This window comes from Protopterus annectens, chromosome 4.part0 (genome assembly GCF_019279795.1).
Source record: "Protopterus annectens isolate FY-2018-M chromosome 4.part0, PAN1.0, whole genome shotgun sequence".
In the NCBI taxonomy this organism is placed as follows: domain Eukaryota; kingdom Metazoa; phylum Chordata; order Ceratodontiformes; family Protopteridae; genus Protopterus; species Protopterus annectens.
In genome coordinates, this window is record NC_056733.1 from 1,542,267,186 (window position 1) to 1,542,292,283 (window position 25,098).

A 25,098-nucleotide genomic window follows, 5' to 3' on the forward strand; every position below is an offset into this window, starting at 1 on the left:
AAGGAAGGGATCCAAAAATGTAAAAGTTTGACTTTAAACAACTAATCTGTAACTTCAAAATACAGTCAAGACAGCAAATGCACAAATTGTCCTTGGCAGCAGCAATGCATAAAGACACATCATAAGGCATTCTCTAATGTGAAAAACAGATCAGTTCTGCAGATAAGACAGCTTTCATGTCTCTCAGCATCTACAGGTGGCTAACCTGTGAAGCCTGATGAATAACAAAGACTGATGCTCACAACAGGAAATGGCAAGCAGAGCTAACAGGTATCATGCTGAGAAGGTGACTTGACTATGCAGCCATCACGACTCCTCAGTCTAACTTCAATTCACTACTCAGCCACAAAAGATGAAGGAGGTGTTATGCATATTCATGGGAACTCTAAGTCAGGCAGCTGCTTAGCACATTCACAGGAATCCAAACAATAGGATCAGATGAGAAATGAGAAATACCACAGACAAAACTATTCTTTAAACTAAAAATACAGATTAATATTCAAGTCATGCTTGGTTCACAATACATTATTTTCCACTGGCCTAGATAACAGCCATGTTTCCCACAAGGACATGTGACATTGTGTTGAGAAACAGAAGTGATCTCTAGGTATAATGCTCTTTTCATAGGTTCATAGGTAGGTATTAGGCTATCAGACCGAGGGCATTTATAAGCCTAGCCAGAGTGTGTTGGCTTTCGCGGACCCATTGATTAATTAACTGATCCACTGTCAAGCAGAGCCAATGAAGTGATCCCAGAAGTGTATTTTCTTTTACCCATCCACTCGTCAAGGTTTCTCTTGAAGAGTGTTAGTGAGGGGCTCTGCCTGATGTAATCTGGAATTTTGTTCCAAACCATGGGGAGTCTCTGTGACAGGAATCTATCCCTCCAGCATGTTCTATTTATTGTTGTGGCAAGGTTTAGCTCACTAGAGCATGTGGCTTGCAGTGACTTGGATTTATTTAGGTGGAGCATGTCCATCAATTCTGATTTGGACATGGCTTTGTAATCAGGCAGAGATCATCTCTGAGTAAGCGATATGCCACTGAGTACAGCCAGAGTTTTTCAGTCAGGCTGCATAGGACATATGATTGCGACCAGTAATCCTCTTGGTGAGGTACTTTTGTGGTCTTTCCAGCTGTTGGAAGTGTCTTGTGAGGTACATCCCAAATGGGGCATTGTACTCTATGATGGGTCTAATGAGTGATGAGTACAGGGGCACTATAACCACTTTATTTCTAGATGCAAACCCTTTAGTAATTAGATGGGCTACATAGAAGGATTTCCTAACCACTTTGGCAATATGATTGTCAAAGGAGAGATTACTATCTACCTGGGTCCCCAGATCTCTTATTATCTCTTCTGTATTAAGGGGTCTGCCACCTATGTGGTAATTCGTGGGTGTTTTGTTTTTTCCAAACAGGATGACTATGCATTTTTTGGCATTTAGCTTGAGGCCATGACTTTGACACCAGGTGTCCTTCTCAGTAAGGCCCTTTTGGAGGATGTCTGTGTCAGCTGGGGAGTCAATTATGGCTCCCAGTTTGCAGTCATCGGCGAACTTGGTTAACCATAGTCTTCCTGTGTTTGCCTGTACTGAGAAGTATATGCTGAACAGTAGGGTTCCCAGGACCGAGCTTTGTGGGACACCACTTGTGACTGGTTTAGAGTCGGACCTGGAGCCCGTTATTCTTACCGTGTGAGTTCTGTCTATAAGCCAGTTGACAACCCATCTCATGACATAGGGGTTTATGTTCAGGCTGGTGAGTTTTTCTGTAATACCCGAGTGGGGAATGGTGTCAAAAGCCTTGGCGAGGTCATGGTAGGCTGTGTGAACCACCTTCCCCTCATCTATGGCCTTGGTGACTGTCTCAAAGAAGTCAACCTGGTTTAGTAGGCATGATCTGCCCTTAACAAAGCCGAACTGGGTCGGGTCAAGTGTTTGGAGGTTCCCAATGTCTTTGTTAATGAGTTCCATGATGATGCGCTCCATAGCCTTGCAGACCAGGCTAGTCAGGCTTATGGGGCAATAGTTACCAGGGTAAGTTGTGGCCCCTCCTTTGTGGAGAGGAATAACCATTGCTGTGTGCCATTCTATGGGCATGTAGCCTGTGGAGAGGCTGAGGTTGAACAGCGTGATTAGGTGGGGGGTTATTTTGTTCTGTAATTTGTGAAAGAAGCAGCCTGGGACACCATCTGGTCCCACTGACGCTGTGTTTTTGGCTTTTGAAAGGGCTGTTTTCACCTGTGCGTCTGTGATTTTTGGGACACTACACTTTTCCGGTATTGTTGTGGGCCCTTTTGGAGGTGAGAGGGGGGTGAAGTTTGCACTAAATCTATCTGCCAGGATGTTGGCAATATCAGTAGGTTCAGTATATTTTGTGCTATTTTGCACTAGTTCAGTGCATATCTGTGAGTTGCCACTTAGATTCTTAACATAGCTAAAGAAGGCTTTGTGGTTATCATTTGAATCCTTGGCGATTTTTCTTTTGAAGTTAGCCTTGGATGATTTCTTACTGATACTGATCAGGGATTTCTTTCCTTCTAGGGATTTGCTTTTCTTCTGAAATAGTTTCCTCTTTCTATTGTATAGCCTGTTTATTGCAGGAGTCCACCAAACTGGTTTCCTTCTCTTAGAGGAGTGAGTCTTGGTTTTGCTAGGGATGGCATGATCCATGCATCCTTGTATGTGCTCATAGAGTGTATTTGTAAAGGTTTCTGCATCATGGGCAGCATTATCCTTTAGGATGGGGGCTGCGAAACTTACCACCTCTGTCTTAAGTAAGGTGAAGTTTGCTTTAGAAAAGTTTTTTACTGTGCTTTCCTTAGTTGGGGGTGGTGGTGCGGTGTGGACATCCAGAGTGATTAGTTTGTGATCTGATCTAACCAGTGATGGGTTAACCTCCAGTGTGGAACACCTGTTGCCCATGTTGGTGATGACCAGGTCCAATATGTTTTTAACTCTGGTAGGGTAGTTTACCAGCTGATCCAGGGCATATTAGTTGATGAATTCCAGGAAGCGCTGGGCCTGGGAATTTGTACTCGAGTAGTTTTCCCAGTGAATTGTAGGGTAATTGAAATCGTCCAATATCAGGGTGTTTGTTAGGACTTTCATGTTTTCCAGTGTCTCCAGAAAGGTGAAGTGGTGGTCCTGGGTCATGGAGGGTGATCTATAGCAGGCCACAATTTGCATTGCAGATTTGCCTGATGTTAGTTGCACATGGATGATCTCAGAGGTATCATGCTGCGCCACTAACCTGGAGGTGTAGGTATCCTTGATGAATATGGATACACTCCCTCCTTTTGTGTTTCGGTCTGTGTTCTGTGGCTGAAACGTGTGGTATGAGTTGTAGTACAGTAGTGCTGGGGTGCTCTCTGGAACCTTGGACCAGGTTTCAGTTACTGCACAGATGTCAGTGTTCTTCATACTGAGGAGTGCTTCGAGCGTGTGCATTTTGAGATTTGAACTCCTGGCATTGAGTAGCATAACCTTCAGTTTTTTGTTAATTGTGCTGTTTATGGAGGTGGGTTTGACTTTTGAGCCTTGCCTAAAAAGGCACTATGGGGGCAGCAAGAGCCTTGGCCAGTATTCAAAAGCCTAGGGGTGACAGGTGCAAGCCATCTCTTGCGAAGCAATACGGCTTGTCGAGCATGTCGCCCACGCTGACAGACATTGGATCCCCTTTGAATGACACCAGAAGCTTAGCCAATTGTTGAAATTGATCATTTTTTCTTTATACTGAGGTATCATTCTTGGTAAGGGCAGGATGCTACTCAGGGTCAGGGTCATACCAGCTTGGGCTACATGATCAGAGAGCTCTTCCATGTCTCTTTTCATGTAATCCAGGGAGGTACATCTCAGGTCATTCACACCAACATGAACAATGACAGAGTCATATTTGTACTTGTTCTGGAGTGACCTGAGTGCTTTTGTTATGTGGTGGATTCTGGCTCCCGACAGGCAGCTAACAGTAACTTTCTGCTTATCCAGCCTAGTGAGTGGAACTTCAGTGTGCCTGACTATAGAGTCACCTATTACTAGTGTGTTAGGTATGTTATTTCATCTTAAGGACTGTGATTGTGCGGCACACAGATTTTATGATGTGTTGTCTGGTTTGTGATGGGAAGTGTAGGTTGTTTGGGTGTCTGCTTTGGAGGTCTCTGATGCTTTTGCAGGTTTTTATTTAGAGCCTCCGAGTATGATTTTGTATATTTTTGTGTATTTTTTGCCAGTGCTGTTTTAGTAGGTCTGTGTGCTGCTGGAGTTGTGGTGCAAGTGTTAACCTTCTCCTCTTGACTGTCCCAGTCTTGGGTGGAGACAGCTTAGCTTCCAGTTTGGCTGTATAATTGCATCTCTCACATATGTTAGTATTTTGTGGTAGGAGGAGAGGGTTGTCTGTGTACATGAGGCAGTTGTAACATTGCCTCAGGATACCCAGATTCACCAGCTGGACTGGAGAGTGCACCTGAAGTTGCCCTTTGGTCATGCCTGAATAGCAGGGTGAGCTGCTTAGTCATTTGGTTGATGAGGGGTGAATAAAGAGCCTTGCCCTGCTGGGCAATCAGTGTCAGGGTATATTAGTGCTTGCTATTAGGTCTGAGCAAGTGCTGGGCTATAAGATGCTTTTTGAGTGCTTAGGTTGAGAGTTAGACTAGTTTCAAGCGAAAAACTGAAGATGAGACTTAGTGGAGCCAGGAATAATTTAACCGTAGCTAACCGGCACTGTTCGGTGAGCATAACCGTGCAAACACATTTTTTATAGTATGGAAATGAATGAGATAGAAATTAGCCCAAAATGGCCAATAAACTACTAATGTCTGGACTGGAACCACTCCTCCAGGGACAGATAGGTTGCTCAAAGCTCCCCTCTCTCACAGGTGAACAGAGAAACTTCCTTCTATCCAAGTAAAGTATGGGCAACTCAGAAACTAGTATCACAGCCCTGAATTCAGCACTAGCCTGAAAACTAGCTTAGAAAGGCAGGAAACAAGGAATGTTTTTTTTTTTTTAGTTTTTTTTGTTTTTTTGAAAAGATAAGACAAAACAGGAAAAAATGTATTTTTCCCCTGATGGGTAAAGAGAACTATTCATATAATCCACTCCCAATGTGACGTGTTGCAGGACATGAGGGACACACAGGTTGTTAGATCTCTGGATGTGGAAAACAGTACTTTACAAGACTAATCTCTTACCACTGAATCACTCTCAAGCAAGCTGTCTGAAACAACCTGTAGCCAAAAAGGCAGAAATAGATAATCTGACTCTTACAGTAGTGTAACACAGTGCCAGGGAGGGAAGTCACAAAATGCCCCATACATACCCATCCTGACATCATTGCCTCTCTATTGATTGTCAGGGTTTCCATGCCATCCATTCTGCAACCTCCCCACTATTTTTTCTTAAGGTCTCCTTACCAACATCTTCCTGAGATGGTTTGTTTGGTTTGATACAGTGAGCAAAAGGAGCAAAATAACCATTTGAAAATGTAGACAGACAGGATGAAACTCAGAGATGTTCCCTGTATACCAACTGGCCCCTCATCATATTTTATATAAACTTTCCACCACTCACACTAAAACTCCATTTCCAATTCTTTTGACTCTCGGGAGTAAGTAGTCCACACCTTTAAGCTCAGTCCAGCCAAATTAAGTTGGTGCAAACACACTACAATATCCCCCTCTGTTTCCCTAGTGGGACTGCCATTTTCCCAAATAGTCTATCAGTCTTGTTTACATCATGGAATGATAAAGACAGATGAAAAGACAAGATGAAAACTGGTCATGGAGGTTGCCAAGAGACCTACAGCAACACTGAAGGAGCTGCAGGAATTTCTGACAAGTACTGGTTCAACAATCTCCTGTATTCTCCATGTGTCTGGACTTTGGGCTAGGCTTGCAAGATGGAAGCCTTTTCTTACACCGGAAAACATTCAGGCCTGGCTAAAATTTGCAAAACAATACATCAAGTCTCCCAAAAGCATGTGTGATAATGTGTTATGGTCTGCTGAGGCCAAGGTTGAACTTTCTGGCCACAATTCCAAAAGGTACGTTTGGCACAAAAACAGCACTTCTCATCACCAAAATAACACCATCCCCCACGGTGAAGCATGATGGTGGCAGGATCATGCTTTGGTCTTGCTTTTCTTCTGCTGCAACTGAGGCTTTAGTTAAGCTGGAGGGAATTATGAACAGTGCCATATACCAGTCACGTTTGACCCAAAACCTTCAGGAGTCTGCTAGAAAGCTATGATAAATAGGAATCTCACCTTTCAATATGCCACTGACCCCAAGCATACATCCAAATAAACAAAAAAATGGTTTCACCAGAAGAAATTACATTTTTGGAATGGCCCTGCCAGAGCCCAGACCTAAATCCAGTAGAAAATCTGTGGGGTGACCTGAAGATGGCTGTGCACAAGAGATACCCTCGCAATCTGACAGATTTGGAGTGTTTTTGAAAGGAAGAGTGGGAAAATATTGCCAAGTCAAGATGTGCCATGCTGATAGACTCTTACCCAAGAAGACTGAATGTTGTAATTAAATCAAAAGGTGGTTCAACAAAGTATTAGTTTAAGGGTGTGCACACTTATGCAACCAGCATATTGTACTTTTTTAATTTTTTTATATTTTTCCCCTAACAGAATTGTTTGTTTTTCAATTGAATTGTACAGGTTATAGGTCTCATTAAAGGTGTGAAAAGTTTTGAAATGATTTATTGTGGTCTCATTTTTTTATATCACAAAAACCTAGCATTTTAACAGGGGAGTGTAAACTTTTTATATCCACTGTATACACACACACATATATCTGTATGGCTCAGCAAGCAAATTAGATCACTCGTGAAAACCTCCAAAACCAATTATGAGTTAAAACTAGACTCCAAAACAAAGGGAAACCACAAGTCCATCCTCAGTTATGTTATGAACATCCATGGCAAAGCCCAAGTTTGTTCTGAACTAGTACTTAATGGTACCACTTACACTGATCCTGCTGACTTACTCAATCTGCTGGCCGATAGATTCAGCACAGACTTCACCCCCTTATCAACCTCTTTACTTCAGCACAAACTACACCCATTATCACCCTCCTTACTTCAGCAAAAACTTCACCCCCCCTAAAGTCCCAGTCAACATCCCTGATACTTGTCCAACAACTCATATCTCTGTACATCAGCTGTTAAAGGCCCTATCCAAGGCAAAGAACATAGCTTTCATGGGACCTGATAGTATCCCAGGCTGTATTCTGCACAATCTCCAGCAAAAACTAGCTTCACCAGCACACTATTGAACCACACCCTAACTACAGTCTGCATTCAAGAGTAGAAAACTGCCATAGTCATCCCTTTGCACAAAGGTGGTGCCAATATTGACCCAGGAAACTATTGCCCCATCAGCTTGTCAAGTCTGATTTGTAAAGTCATGGAGCATATTAATATGGATCTCATAAACAAGGACATAGGCAAGCTCCAAGCACTCGACCCCATCCAGTTTGGATTAGTTATGGTCAGATCTTGCCTACTGAACATAGTCAACTTCTTTGAGACTGTCAACAAGGCCCTGGATGAGGCAAAGTCAGTACGTACAGCCTACCTTGACCTGGCCAAGGACCTTGACACAATCCCCCACACTGGCATCATCAAAAAGCTAACACAACTTGGTGTTAATCCGGATCTATTCAGATGTGTGGTCATCTGGCTCACAGATAGGATCCACAAGGTCAAAACAGGCACTGCCACCTCCGACAGCAGACCTGTCAACAGTGGTGTTCTCCTGTGATCTGTCATGGGACCCCTACTGTTTGGGATATACTTCTCAGAGGTCCAGGTAGACAAAGGGACTGTAGCTGACCAAGTTGCAGATGACTGTAAGCTATGTGTTGTCATTGACACCTCAATTGATGTTAACATACTGCCAAGAGGGTCTCACAGCTACAAATAACTGGTGCCAAAGTCATGGCCTTAAGTTAAACACAAAAAAATGTATTATCATACCATTTAAAAAAAATGGCTCCTACTGATTACCACATCAACGGCAACCCCCTAAGCAGACAATCTGTGGTGAGAGACCTGGGTACTCAGGTTGACAACAATCTCACATTCGGCCATCATGTGGCGGTGGTGGTCAGAAAAGCCTTTTACTTTGTTCATCTCATACGTAAAGGGATTGCATCCAGACAAATGGAGCTTATTAGCTCTCTGTACTCTTCCCTTATTAGACCTAGAATTGAGTATAATACCCACTTTGGTATGTACCTCTCCAAACACCTGCATCAACAGGAAAGGCCATAGAAATACCTCACAAAGAGAAGCCATGACCTCCAACACATATCCTATGCGGACAGGCTTAAATCACTATCACTTAACTCAGTATCATACAGATTACTCAGAAGTGATCTGAGTCTCACCTACAAGGCAGTGTCAGACACAGACCTACTGGGAATGCTCCATATTCGTAAGTCTAACTCCTCAATGCATTACTCACTTAACAGGCCTAAATCTAATATGTGACATCAACAAAACATGCTGAAGAGACTGGTTTGTCTCCCAGAGGCTGACCCATCTCAGGAATAGACTTCCTATACATGTCAGGGTACATCACTGACCCTCTTCATACGCAACCCTGATGAGTGGATGGGAAACCATAAATTTGTCCCAGGGGTTCCACCTTTGTCCCTCACTGAGAGGGGGTGACAGATGCTGGTTGAGGTTTCTTTTTTTGGAATAAACTCTTGGCTAGGCTTGTAAGGGCTCCAGTACCATTAGTCTAGTAATATCCTATGATCCTGTGTGTGTGTGTGTGTTAATATTATATATATATATATATATATATATATATATATATATATATATATATATATATATATATATATATATATATATATATATATATATATATATATATATATATATATATATATATATATATATATATATATATATATATATATATATAGATCCTATCTGCTTTCATCTGGGATAATTCCACCCACCCCCATTCTACTACCTACATTTTAATAGCACCTATTAGCTTTCATCTGGCATTCTCCCATCCCCATCTTCTGGTGTTGCATCACCAGGTAAAACAGTTCCTTCACTCACTAGCTGAATCACATATAATGATATACTCCTCTTTACTACCCCTCTTGTTCACACCATACCTCCTTACCTTGTATGAAAACCAGTTTCTCATGGGATTTCAGGTCCCAAAAGGCCATACTTTCACCCCAGCTGTAAATCCTTCCACCTTCAATCATACTTACAGTACCAGATCCTATCCAACATCTTGTTCAGTATATCAACATCTCAACCCCAGGCACATTAGCTCTAGATCCAAACACTACCACAAACTAATAAACAAATTCCTGAAGTTCATCACCAAGTATAGACTCAACCTAATACTTGGTGGTGATATTCACCCCAACCCTGGCTCACTCACTTCAGATACACATACCCCCTCTACTTGTAATCTAAGCTACAAACCTACAATTAATAGGCCAACTAACTCTCTCCTAGTCTGTCATCTCAATATTAGAAGCATTAATAACAAGGTACATGAATTGCATGCACTTCTGGATGTCCACTCCCCTGAGATTCTCTGTTTATCTGGAACCTGGTTAAAACCTAACACTAAAGACAATGAAGTGTTACCACCTGGGTACAACATACACAGGCTGGATCGTGCTTCAAGGAAGGGGGGTGGGGTAGCCGTACTCTATAAATCTGAGTTGAATGTCACCATAGATGTAATACAACCTCCTCAGATTAATAACTCAGAGATTCTTACCACCAAATTGCAACTTAATAAAAATAAATGCATTAATATCATCTGTATGTACATTCCCCCAGGTAACAATATATGTACATTTGAAGATATCCTGCACTGGCTATCATGTCACTACCCCCAAGAAACCCTACTACTTGGAGACTTTAACATAGACTGGGGCAGCTGTTCCTTAGAATCCCCAACCACCCATATTAACCTACATGCATTTACACAAATCATATCCACCCCTACCAGGATAGGTAAACCCAACCAAAAAGAAAGTATACTTGACTGGGCACTCATAAACAGTCACCCCCAACTGTACACCTCTGGTACCCTCCTTAATGGCCTAAGCGATCACCTTCTCACATATGTAATTAAGCACAAAACCATTAATTCCCAACAACCCTTACTCAGAAAGGTTAGAAACAATAAAACTTTGACCCTGCCAAATTCCAACAAGAACTAAACTCATGTAATTGGTCTATTCTAAAACATCTCCCCTTAGAGGAAGCAGTAGCATACTTTAACAACAAATTCCTTGAGATCCTTGATTTGCATGCACCTGTTCGTTCAAAGAGAACCAAGGCAAAAACTGCACCATGGCTTTCTATAGAGTCTAAACTCAAAATTACCCTTAGAAACAAAGCATGGGATTTATGGCATTCTTCTAAAGACCCTCAAGATCACATTAAATACAGGCAATCCAGGAACGAAACCAAAAATCAATTTTACAAGACAAAAAACAATACTACTGTAATTTACAGACAGTAAATCAAAATAACCCTCAGAAGTTTTGGGCAGGTTTAAATAATCTACTACATCCTGGACAAACTTCAACCCCAATCCCTGCTACTACTATTGATAAAACCCCTGAAGATGTTTCTGATAGTTTTAACCAATTATTTACTGAGACAATTCAAGCCCTAGCTAGCCAACTACCTCCTAGCTCCCCTGGTCCTGAATGTAGCATCCCTAGAAACCTACTTGCGTTCAGCTTCCAACCAGTCACCACTTCACTTATCCGTACCTTGATCAAAAAATTAAAACCCACTACACTTTCTGCTGATCAACTCCCCGCCGAGTACCTACAAAAATCAGCTGATGCTATTGCTTACCCCATCTCAATACTAATCAATCGAACCATAGTAGAAGCTAAAATTCCCACCATCTGGAAAATATCCTATGTAATCCCACTTCACAAAGGAGGCAGCTCTACTGAATTCTCCAATTATAGGCCAATAGCTATACTCTCTCCACTTGCAAAGATTATGGAAAAATGTATTCTTAGACAACGCATGCACCACCTAATCCAAAATCGCCTTATGGCAGACACTCAGCATGGCTTCCATCCTCATCACAGCACTACTTCAGCCCTCCTAGCCTTTACTAACACCATAAACCATAATCGCAACAATAATTATATATCCTCAGCCCTCTTTTTGGATCTTTCCAAGGCATTCGATATGGTTGATCACCAACTTTTAATCCACACCCTGCAAACATTCTGTCTAGATACTGGAGCCCTCCAATGGTTTCAATCCTACCTGAATGGTCGACAGCAGGCTGTCCTCTGGGAGAACAAACTCTCTTACCTTCTACCTAACACCCTTGGAGTACCACAAGGCTCTATACTAGGGCCCTTGCTGTTCTCCATCTTCATTAACAACCTTTATACTGTCATCCCAAATGTCAGCTGTATCCAATATGCTGATGACTCTACTCTGATTTGCTCAGCCACATCTCCAGTAGAGTTATGGTCAGCTACCCAGACCACCTTTAATACAATAGAAAACTGGCTTTCTGAACATTGTCTGATCCTAAATCCCAAAAAAACTAAAATGCTGTTATTTTCACCAACACGTAGGTCTACCGCTTTCACCTTTACCATAAAATCAAATGATGGCACAATAATCTCCTCTGACCCATCTACAAAACTATTAGGTGTCATCATAGACAATAATCTAAAATTTGACCTACATGTTAACCAAACTATCAAAACCATCAATAAAAACTAGGGTCACTTTACAGAATAAAAGCCTTCCTAACCCCTCCAGCTAAAATTGCCATAGCTCGCTCTCACCTTCTTTCAACCCTTCTGTATGCATCCCCTCTACTCTCGAATTTGAACAAGACTGCCTTTAACAAACTCTCAATTTGCTACAACCACATTGCCAGGTTTGCCACTGGGCTGCCGTTTAGGACACATCATTGCATCAATCTAAATCAGCTTGGTTGGCTTGAACTACCCAGCCTAATCCAGTATAACCAACTGATTATGGCCTATAAAATCCTCTATAATCCGGACAATACTCCTGCACTTAAAAATATTATCACCCCCTATAACAATCCTAGACCACTTTGATCCTCTAACAAACTACTAATTCAGACTAGCAAAATTAATAACACAGCCAGTGATTCTCTCTTTGCAAACTCTGTAAGTAGATCCTGGAACTCTCTTCCAGCTGATATTACCTTACTTTCCACCTTAGGTCAATTTAAAACTAGACTCAAACAACATTTGTCACTTAACTGGCTATGTCAATGTATCAAGCCTGGCTAACTCTCTCTAGAATGTGTAAAAATCTGTTAACCAGTTTACTGTGTAATTTAATTTAATCCTGACTTGTGCTCAGGATTAACTGTAACCTATGGAACTTGTTTAACTTGCTTACTTATGTAATCTCTGTAAATAGTCTGTTTGTAATATGTAATGCTGGTATTATGTAATGCTGTATCTGCTTACCCTTGGAGCTTTTCTCCCCGGCCTCCGCTGAAAATGGACATGCATCCAGTCGGACTATCCCGGTCAACAAATGTAAAATAAATAAATAAATAAAATAAAAATATATATATACACACACACACACACACACACACACACACACACACACACACACACACACACACACACACACACACACACACACACACACACACACACATGCATACATACATACATACACAAATTATATTTAAATATATATATATATATATATATATATATATATATATATATATATATATATGTAGAGAGAGAGAGAGAGAGAGAGAAAGATACAGAGAGGGACTGATATAAAGGCCATTTTACACAGGAACACCACAGATACGAGTTGATGTTTGGGTATAATCCTCCTATGTACCACAGGCAAGGGCCATGGCTTTATCAACAAAAACGGGTGCAAAATGTAAAGTCTGGACTTTAAACAACTGATCTCAAACTTCAAAGTACTTTCAAGCCAGCAAATGCACAAACAGCCTTTGGCAACAACATTGCATAAAGACAGAACATCATAAGACATTCTCTAATGTTAACGACAGATCAGTTATGCAAATAAGCCACCTTTGATGTGTCTTACTATCTACAGGTGGCTAACATGTGAAGCCAGATGAATAGCAAAGACTGTAACAGTCAGAACAGGAAAGGCCAGGGCAAGCTGAGCTAACAGGTATCATGCTGAGAGATAAATGCGCTATGCAGACATCATGACTCCTCAATTTAACTTCAATTGACTGTTCATCCACAAATGATGAGGGTGGTGTTATGCATATTCATGTGATCTGTAAGTCAGACAACAGCTTAGCACATTCACAGTAATCCAAACAATAGCATCAGATGAGACATGAGAAGTACCACAGAGGAAACCATTTTTTAAACTAAAGATACAGGTTAATATTATGGCTTTATAATAGCTATGGGAAAACAGGTTGACACCAACCTCTCTTTTGACCACCACATTGTCACTGTGTTCAGAAAGTCCTTCTATGTGGCACATCTCATTACTAAGGGTTTTGCATCCAAGAAGAAAGAGGTCATTGTCTCCCTCTACTCTTCCCTCATTAGGCCAGTCATTGAGTACTATGTCCCATTTGGCATGTATCTCACTTGACACCTGCAACAACTAGGGAGGCTGCAAAATTACCTCACAGAGAGGATACTAGGCCTCAAACAGTTGTCCTATATGGACAGACTAAAAAAAGTCCAACTACTCTGTCTCATATCGCCTACTTAGAGGCAATCTCTGCTTGACTTACAAAGCCATGTCTGACCCAGCTCTGTTAGAAATGCTATATCTGAAGAAATCCCAATCCCTCCGTACCACATGCTCCAAATACCTCAACCTCATTACCACGATCAACAGAACATGTTGGAGAGTCAGGTTCATAACCCAGAAACTTCCCATGCTATGGAATTGACTTCCCATACATGTCAAGCAGAGCACCTCACTGGCCCAGTTCAAGAGAAATCTTGATGAGTGGATGGGAAATAGAAAAATCACCTCAGGGATCACTCCAGTGGCTTTACTTGACAGAGGCACTGTGGACTAAGGTCGGGTGGCACAATGCCAGGGTAATCCTAGGGTCTAGGCTTCTAAAGGCTCCAGGGCCATTAGCCTAGTACACACCTATGAACCTATGAATGGAATACTTGATTCCATATTGATTGGCTAAGGGCTCCGACTCTGCACTGACTTCACTATAGCCTTCTAAGAGGGGACCTTTGCCTGGCTTTGAGGGCTTTGCCGACACTTCTCTGATATATCTTTAGCATATGTACAAAATGGACAAGACCAGATCGTAGGAGCTGAACTTTGGTTTTTGAGATAAACAGAGCATTCCAGACCATCAGTTCTGTCCCACAAAGATCCATAGAGTACGGAATTTGCTCACCAGCCATGTAAAGTAGTTCTTCCCTGTCACCGTGCAAATGAAACCTTGACAAATGTATGTGAAATAGTGAAATAACCCAAAATCTAGCCAGTAGATTTACATACTCATTGTGTATTATAGACAATATCACAATCTGCAGAATGTAGTCTGAGAGACATGGCTAAGATTGCAAAGGCATGGTAGGGTTTTTACCCTAGGAATCACTTATTAGGTCATGTAACCAGTGATCGAGCAATAACATGAAGAATAACTTTGACAATGACATGAGGGTTTAAATTGACAAAACTGATTCAGTCCAGCTGGCATTACAGTCCTCCATTAGTACATTAATTTGTATTAGAAAAAATATTGAAACCCTGGCTGTGTAAACGTCAATCAGTGCTCTCGGTTCATAACAACACATTGCACATGAAAGCATAGTGATATGAAGTCATTAATGCAGACATTGTACTGAGCACACCAAATACAGTAAACTTTTTTGGCAGTGCTCAAAACCCCATAGGGCCCAGACACACAATTAGCAATTTTTCCAGTGGTCAAAGCAGTACAAATGACATACATGACCTAAACAAAAGTGACATTTCCAAACCCAGTTCTTGCTCAACACCAGAATAAACTATATCTCTACATATGCACAAATACCTATTCCATCCCAATTGTCAATAAATACCTATTCCTACCTTACATCACCATAATCTCTCCTTTTCCCACATTCCCGTACTAGAACCAATTTCTATCGTAATGTACAGGAAGACTGCTTTTCTCTCATTGCAAATGCCAAATGCTCGCTGTATTATTCTACCATACCATTAACTTGTCTTAACTGGTTAAGAATTGTCCAAGTATTACATCATTTCATATCACTTGCATATTCCTAATGGCTTCATATTATGTATAATTCCATTAATTTGCACAGACTGTTTTTTTTTTTTGTATTACTTTTAAACACTGCCAAATTATTGTTGTTCAGATGCTGTCTAATACTTTGGAACTTTTCTCCATTGTCCTTTTAAAAAATGGGCTACTACTGACTCTGACTTTGCAGACAATCAGAGGATGCACCATTCACATATCATAGCATCTACAAGGGCCTCAGCCATGAAGGTTTATGAAACACAATGTCCCTGGCTTTCAGTTAAGGAAGAGGGTAACTGAGAAACAGGTGTAATGCTGAGAAGTTGAATTGCTTAAGCAGACATCAAGATTCCTAAGTGAATTAATCCAAATGAGTGTGGATGTGATTGTATCTTGGACTTGGTATTAACCCACATGATTAACCACTGCAGCACCCTTACAGTGTCATCCTCCCTGGTAAGATCTGAGCATAAAGCAGTCACTTTTGAAGTCTGCATCTCTCCTGACCCCCATCTCGCTAGGGTCAAACTAAAAAAATTCTCCAAAGCTGATTACAACCACCTGAGCGATGGTATAAAAACAGCTTCTCAGCCCCCTACCCATCTGTAGGAACTGGCACCAATGTCCAAATGTACACCAAAGTATTATACAAGCACTTATATAGATTCATGGAATCAGGAATACCTGACAGGACAAAATCATCCCCCACAAGGAAGAGTAAACCTGTCTGGTGGACATCTGCAATAAATAAACTGTATTACAGAAACAATTGCTGCCCATGAGCAAGAAGGAGCAGGTGCCCAATTGCAACCAATCTCTCCTTAGCCTAAACAAGTAAATAAGAGCATTAGTCAAATTCTATAAAGCCAACTTCAAGTCAGGTGGCCACATCTACTAGAGGGAATCTTAAGGCATTTTTCACATATGTCTGCAATCTCAAGGGAAGCACCCAGATCTGTTCACAACTGGTGTTCAAGGACACCACATACATGAATGTTGTAGATATAGCCAACCTACTGGCTGAGAGATGGAGGGAAAACTTCACACCTCTGTCCCCCTCATCAGTAAATCAGGACATCCCCAGTACCTTCCCCCTTCCCCCTTCCCCTTATCTATAGGGAACAGCTCATCACCGCCTTATCAAAGGCAGGAAATAATGCCTCCATGTGAGCAGATAACATCCCATGCTGCATTGTACATGAAGTCTGGCATGAATTTGTAGCACCATTAGGCATTCTATTCAACCAAATCCTGAGTACCGGCTTTGTCCCAGTCGAATGGAGGGCAGCCACTGTGATCCCTTTACACAAAGGTGGAGTGTCCCACGATCTGTGAACTTATAGATCCATCAGCCTAACTAGCCTGATCTGCAAGACCATGGAACAGATTATAATGGACCTCCTTAACAAGGACATTGGCAACCTCAAAAGACTTGAACCCCACATATGATGACTTTCACAAGATAAGTTTATGTCTGTTCAATTAGGTCGACTACTGTAAGACAGTAACCAAAGCCATGGATGAGGGGAAGATGGTGCGCACCACCTACTTTTACCTAGCCAAAGCCTACAATGCTATTCCCAACTCAGGCATAATAGATAAACTCTCTCAAATAGACTTCATTCCATATGTTACCAGATGGGTAGCAAACTGGCTGACCGATAGAACCCAAATAATCAAAATACGGGAAGCCACCGCAAGCAGTAAACCCGTAAAGACTGGCGTACCCTAGGGATTGGTCTCAAGGCCTCTGTTATTCAGGAAATAATTCTCTGAGGTGCAGCCAAAAAACAGTGGCCTATGGTTTACCATGTTTGCAGATGACTGCAAGTTGGTCTTTGTCATTATTTACCCAGGTTATGTGGACGTTCTCCAACAGGGTTTCCACCAAACAAATGACTGGTGCTAGAAACATGGCCTCATGGGAAATTATTAACTCAGAGTGCAAAGGGTTGAACACCTGCCTCCCAAAATATTTTGTACCTCCACATAGCAATAGGTGCCAAAAAATCTATTTTCATTTATTTGTTCATTTATTTGGCTATACTGTTTGCAACTTGATCATGTACTGGTTTAACATTTGATGGATCCGGACTTCTAAAGTTACCATGTACTGCAAAAACAGTTAAGCAGCCAGTTGTTGGGCACTGAATAATTTGCTATTCATTTTCTCAAAATAGTTTACATATCTTGCAAGTAGACTGAACTTCCTGGTACATAACACTCAACATCACCAAGCCTAAGTCAGTATTCAGTGTTCAATGAGCTTTACTTCCAAGAAGTGTGGAGAAGACAACCGTACTTCAATTACAGTGTGTATCTGACATAAAAAGAGTGGCTGAGACATTCTACATGACTACCAGTGTCCTTGTTACAGTAAGTGGGTGCCCAACATGAAAAGGCATGCACAAGAGCATATTAAGACAATAAATGGATTGTGATGACAAATTTTCATACTGGCAGCAAAAACAGTGGCGTGTTTGTATGAAAAAAAGAGAACTACAATTGTAGTTTTGTAGAGTGCAGAAATTGATTGAAATTCTGTAATAACCCCACAGATTTGTGGGCTAAAATGACAGCGTACAAGCCAAGCATATTATTTTTCTATAAGGATATTGTGTGCGCTATGTGTGTGTATGTGTGTGTGTGTCTCTGAGTATGTATGACTGCATGTGTGAGTGACTGCTTTCATGGGATGAAGGCAGATATGCACAGTTGCACATTCTCTGTCTAGCCTTATATTTTGCCTGATGCCTGAACTGCCTGAAGATGTACCTGGCAAGTTGACTTAGTGCATTACATAGATGGCAATATAGTTTACATACTCAACAAGGGCAACATCAGGAATGGAGTATTAGTGCATACGCAAATGCAGTAATCTCCATAAAATTCATACTTTGTACCAACACTTAATAACATGATTTCTTACTCAGCTCCATTGGAAGTTCTATACTCTGGTATTGTTTAACCTGAAATTCCATCCCATTACCTTGATAATAAAGTGGCTACAAAGAATCAGGGACAGAGAGAAGTGAATGGAGAAGCTCTTCTAAAAATATATTCAGTATGTCTAGGTGTGCAGAAAGCAGTCATTGCAATTTGCTTTTCCTGAGCATAAGCAGCTTGTGATTGACCTGTGGTTATACAAGTGATCAAGAAATAAATGCCTCATTGCAGAGCTGAGGAGCAGGGAGTCATGCAGTTAGCATTTTACACCGGAATTAGTGGTGCACCATCTGCCTCGTGCACTTACTGCAGGTGAACTCAAGGTGTAATATTGATGTAGCTGCTGAACTCAAGGTGTAACATTGATGTAGCTGCTCCATACAGCTACATGAAATAGCATATTGGGTTGCACATTATAAAATTTATAATACATACACATCCTATTGTCCATCCATTGAATATCTTTCAAATGAGTGGCCTAGCCTAATTTTACTCACTCATCCGTCACCTGGATTGGGACAGGGGATCATCTTCCATTTACAAAATGAAGAACAGTCTCTCTCATGATGTGGAACAAATGGACAAAATGAGCAGCAATTACTAACAGCTCATTCAATTTCAGCTAGGAAGCACATAGTTTTATTAACATGTGAGAGCTTTACTTCTCATATAGTTCTTTTCATGACATAATATGATTCACTTACAGTTACCATTGATATCAGTTAAAATAAAATTGCTAAAACTGAATGTTTCAGACTCTTTCAAATTATAATTTTGATGAACATCAGCTTTAAGAATCCACATTAGGAGCATTCCTCATAATGAGAGGTATGGTGTGGGGTAGGATAAATAAGTGAGTCAGCGATGGCTTTGCTGAAAAACATGTACTGTTTGCCAGCATTACTCATGAGGGCTTATTTTGGAGCTCTTAATGTAAATTGTTCCATCTCGATTCGTGAATTTCCAGCTACAAGTATGTCAGATATAAATGAGACCTGCATTATTCTATGCAGTAAACTGGATGATTATTTCTTTGTTGTTTTACTTTTTTGTAGTGTTTGCTATTGTGTCCAACTTACACTTATAACATAAAACAAATCGAGACAGTCTAGGCCAAAGAGAGATGTCATACTTGTTGAGTGCTGTATGTACCATACCCAAATACAATCCACCAAAGTATGTATGCACAGTAGCACTAGTATACACTGCAGTCAATCTATAAGATGAAAATATGGTACAGTATCCATATATCCAATTTAATGATGTGGCTTCATCTGCGATGCTTGAGATAAACGGTTGAGAGATATAGCAAGACATCTAAACCAGGCCATAAATAAAAGTGGCACAAAGGTCTCAAAATATGGACAATTTTTAAATATTACTTTAACAAACTTAAAAAAGTTGATAGAATAACAGGCTTTGCATTAGTATGGATTGTCTGAATGGGAACTCAGTCTGAGCATACCTCTCAACTTTTCAGCACAAGAAATCTGGACAAAGTCCCAAATAATGGATGATGAAAGGGTCAAAAATAAGGACAGATTTCAAATATTGCTCCCGTAAACTTTCAAAATTGGTAGATTAACAGTTCATGTATTATGTATTTTTGGAAGGATCTGAAATCTGACACTCAAATATCTGTAATTATTGAGTATTATTTAGTCACATCAATCCTCAATGATTTGCTATAAAAGGTGCAAATTTTGTGAGAAAGACCAAAAATATGAGGGAGAAATAAAGACATTCTACAAAACTCTGGATAGTTGAGAGGTATAAGTCTGATAACAAACTGAATATGAAAACAGAATCCAGATTAATCAGTATAGCAGTTTTTATCTCGTGTATTTCATGATCCTATGGCAAGACATTTTTAATAGTCATAAAGTGCTGCCTCTCACATTTCAGATTCAGTCTCCCCATAGTGTACATTGACAGTTCATCAGCCAATGGGAAACATGTGGGGAAAATAGCAGAGAAGTAACAGCGGCAGAGCTATTCCAGACGCACAAAAGAATATAGGAAATACAATTGAGAATGAGTTACTGGAGAAGGGATATATTATGGAAAAGCAAAAACAGTTATGTGGATATGGTAAGATGTTCTTAATCATGTGACTCTACGACAGGTGGAAAAAACAGTGATAGTTTTTATCTGGGAGGTGATTTGCTCACTGATTGTTCTTATCCTCATGTGACAAAAACAACTGGTAAAGATTATCCCCGGGATTCATGAAGCTTGCGCCAGGTGCAGGCATAGCGTAGGTGGTATAATGCCAAATATGGCCGTCGAGCGATTCAGGAATGATCCAGTTCCATGTGCACTACCAGCATACGCCAGATTTGCACAGCCCTCGGCTCAGGTATGCTAATCACCCCATGCGCAGTACTGCACCATGCAAATGAAGGTAAATAGCGATTCATTAAGTGGTGCAGGCGTAGCGTAAGCCTACAGATATGTAAACCAAAAAAAAATGGTTTATATTTTGCCAAACAGAACATCGGAGCTATGGAAGCAGACCAGACTCATGTATTACAAAGTTAACATATGTCAATAGCTACATATACAGCCAATGGCATAAGAAAAGATGCACAACACCTAAAAAACAACATTTAATGTCATGTCCACAGTAACGCAAAGTGCAACTGCAGGGCATGTGTGCGCAAACGGGAACACAAGGAAAATATATACAAATGTCATAAAATCGCAATGTAATACAAATCATGATTTCACCAAAATACTCAATGGTATGCATGGTACACCACAACCAAGCTGCAAGGGTTGCTAAGGGTCTGTGACAGTATTTGGCATGGTAACTATGAATTAGTAGTCAATGCTATGCAAATGAGGCAAGTAATACTGAATAGCAAACATCCCGCCGGACTAAGGATGTACCATATGGTGCAGCGCTACAACACCAAGAAGTGGTTTGGAGGTATACATGACATCAGCAGTGGGGTGTGCCACCATAGCTGTAAGCACATTGGAGCAATGCAAATCTGGGCTGCCCGTTGCTAAGCAAAGCTGCAGGATAGGGGTGGGGATGTAGGTATAGCATTGTTTAGCTGAGAACACATATGGTGCCCGAAAGCGCATGTGTACGTGGATGAAAACATGCCCGAAACCCAGCAAGCGGACGCACGTGCCACGCACCATAGCTCAAACAGGAAGGTTAGGGGAAGAAAATAAGGAAATGCCGCAGTAGGGTAATTGGAGTACAAATGAGCAATTAACACCTATTAATTCACAGTGGGCAATTGACGGCAGCTAACAAGTCTGCTCGCAGCAACCTGCAGAACAGGATAGGGGAGGTGTCGGACTGCAAAGAAAAGAGAACTGTCACCACAGAGCAAAGCAAACCTGCAGTAGATCGGCCGTAAAACACATTTCGCAAGATAAGCCAGGCTTTGGAAAGTACAAAAGAAAGCAGGCTGCTGGATGCATGCCAGAAAATGGGAGGTGAAACGTTAAGAAATGTTAAGGGAAGGGCAAGAGATAATCCACAGCAGCTAAATGTACTTCAACACCAAAGGCACCACAATAGCAGTACCGGTGGTAAAACACATAAGATACCCTGTAGCTCCAATTGTACATACACACCCTATGACATCATCAGTGTTCAAAGCACAATAGTATAAAGTGTGAAGGGACCTCACACACACCTGTGTATTCCCAAACACTGCACCATTGGTGTAAACAGACGGGGAACTTTTACAATGTACATGTTGGGAGCTGCCATAGCTGTGATTCATCACCATGTGTTAGAGACTGAAGGTGTTGTGGAGGATGATGCTGACAACCACCGCAGGCCCCGGAGGAGGAGAAGAGTGTTCAGACCAAGGGTAACCTACCAGGGGCTACATGATCTGGAGATAGTAGAGCATTACAGGGTGGACAGGGACATCTTACAGCAAATAGTTGAGCTGTGCCGGCCACGCCTGAGATCCAGAAACAACAGAGGGGAACCCATCCCAGTGGACACAAAGGTATGTGTAAGCTTGAGAATAGTAGCCACAGGTACCTTTCAAAGGCCAACTGTTGATATAATGGGGATCTCACAGGCATCAACATCCAGGGTACTACACCAGTTCCTGGATGCCATGTTACCACATGCCAATGAGCATATATACTTCCCCCGAACTCAGGAGGAGTTGGCCAGCAATATACGTCTCTTCCACCATGTGGCACACTACCCGGAGGTACTGGGTGCGATAGACTGCATGCACATACATATCAAGTCACCACCTGGTGAGCATGGTAGGCACTACATAAACCACAAGGGATACCACTCCATCAACTGCCAGGTCGTGTGCAATGCCCAGGGCATTATCATGGATGTGTGTGCTGGCAGCCCTGGAAGCTACCATGACTCCCACATCTGGCATGCCTCACAGCTGTATCAGGTATTTGTCAGGGGGGACATCCCATATGGCCACCTTGTGGGGGATGCTGGCTATGCACTGGAGCTGTGGATGATGACTCCCATCAGAAATGCACACACACCCATGCAGAAACGCCATAATGCGGCACACCCACAAACCAGAATCATCATAGAGCATGTGTTCGGGATGCTGAAATCATGGTTCCATTGCTTGGACATATCTGGTGGAGCCTTGCAGTACTCTCCAGGCACGTGTGCCCACATCTTCATAGTATGTGGCATGCTACATAATATGATCCTGCGGAAACAGCTGCAGCAGGGACATAATGGTGAAGGCCCTCACAGCCCACCGCAATTGCCAAGGCCATCACAGGCACAGAGGGATTCAGATCACAAACACCCTGTGCCAGCCCCAGTAGGCAGACGGAGGTGTGCCCAATATGCCCACGCCTTGGCAAAGAAGGAACGTATAGCACATACACTGACAGTGTAGGCCCCTATGGACTGACACACCTCTCCACCTGCACACAAAGTAAACTGGATGGCACACACACACGACCACCTGTAAATTGTAATGTATAGGTGGCCTACTGTGTGAATCCTACATAGGCAGCCCTCAACCATTGCACACACAACAGCTATTGGAACAAGGAAAGTCAACACCTGAACAGTACACATACCTAACAGCATATGTTGATACTGCATGTATAAGTTCCTAGGTACATCAGCAGATACATGCCCAATTGTCAGAGGCCATTCATCAACTGAGGCAAACAGTGTCTGCTGTCGCCACCACATCGATTAACCAACTGTCCCTCAGTGGAGCAGAGCCAATTGCGGGATCCATGTGTGTAATCATTGTTCCCCACACACTCTGCATGGATTCCCTGGTGTGTTAATGAGGGGCTCCATATAATGTAATCAGGGATGTAGTGGCAAAGCATGGGGAGTACCCATGACAGGTATCTATCACCCCAGCATGCTCCACCTATGGTTGTGTGAAGGTGTAGCACATTATAGTGTGTGGCTCACTGTGACATAGATTCCCAATGCTGGAGCACATCCATTAAACATCACTTGGACATACCATGAATAGGTCTCATCGATATGTAAACTAACTGAGTTACACATTTGATTGCAGTATGGAGTAACAGCCATAGTACAGTCCACATACAAAACACCATAACATGTGTACAAATCCCAGATGCCCAAGTGGTAAATGCACTGACTCTCGTGCATGTTCCCGGTTCCACGTCCTGCAAGGGCCGTTACGTAATCCCGAAGGCACGAATAAGGGATGTTGGATGCAGGTCATCAGATCAGGTTTAGCACATGTTAGCAGGTTTATGCATTGGCAAGTGCTGGTAAGCGTCGTTTAAACATGACTATACGGATATGCGTGAAACAGGGCTAAGCTTTGCTGAATATCACGCAGATTACGGTCAACGATGTCCAGAACAGGTGAAACTAGCATTTTTTCACCCCTGTACTAATAGTGCCTGCTCTGAAAGGTAAAACGGCCACTGCCAGGAGTAGAACACACAATCAGGTACACAATCACCTAACACTAAGCTACCCGAGATGTACCAACGGCAGGTGTGTATTGTGACAGGTTAAAACACAAACGTGCAGAGTTCAGGAAACAGTATACACTGCCATGTACACAACGAAAAGTGTGTTCTCCCTCTCACTCTCTCTCTCTCTTTATATATATATATATATATATATATATATATATATATATATATATATATATATATATACATATATATAATAGAGATAGAAAGGGTGATAGAGAGATATATGTCGATATATACGGATTCACCTATATCTGCAAATATTTAGATAGGTCAACAACATGTACACAACCATGGAGGTACAAATAAATAGGATACTGCCAACTACCGAATGTTTTACATACCGACACGTGTAATCACGAGGCTTAAAGACCGAAAGACCACAGTACCAGAACATTAGAACCGCGAGTAATATTATCACGATGTTAAGGGACATTTAGTTATCGCTGCCGGTGCTGCGGTCCAGGTAGGTACTGTGTTCAACTGTGTTTGTGATTGCTGTAGTCTGTGTAAGTGTGTGTTGAGGGTGCCATGTGCATTTCTGTGGGACTGTAATGTGTGTGTGTGTGTGTGTGTGTGTGTGTGTGTGTGTGTGTGTGTGTGTGTGTGTGTGTGTGTGTGTGTGTGTGTTTGCATCGTGTGTCTGTTAGTGCTAACTTGGAGGTAGATCATTACGGTAGGTGTGGTTATAGCTGGCCATAGGCATGCGGTTACCACCTGTCCCACTTTAAGAGGGACAGCCCCTCCTTGGGCAGTTGTGTCCTGACAACAAATATTAAAAAGGGCAAATGTCCGAGATTGTAGGACATAATTATGTCCCATATATTATGTAATAGTTGCATTAAATAGTTATTATTGTATCTAAAATACTTAACTGTTACAAGAAACATGATAAGTAGCTAAAGTGCTACA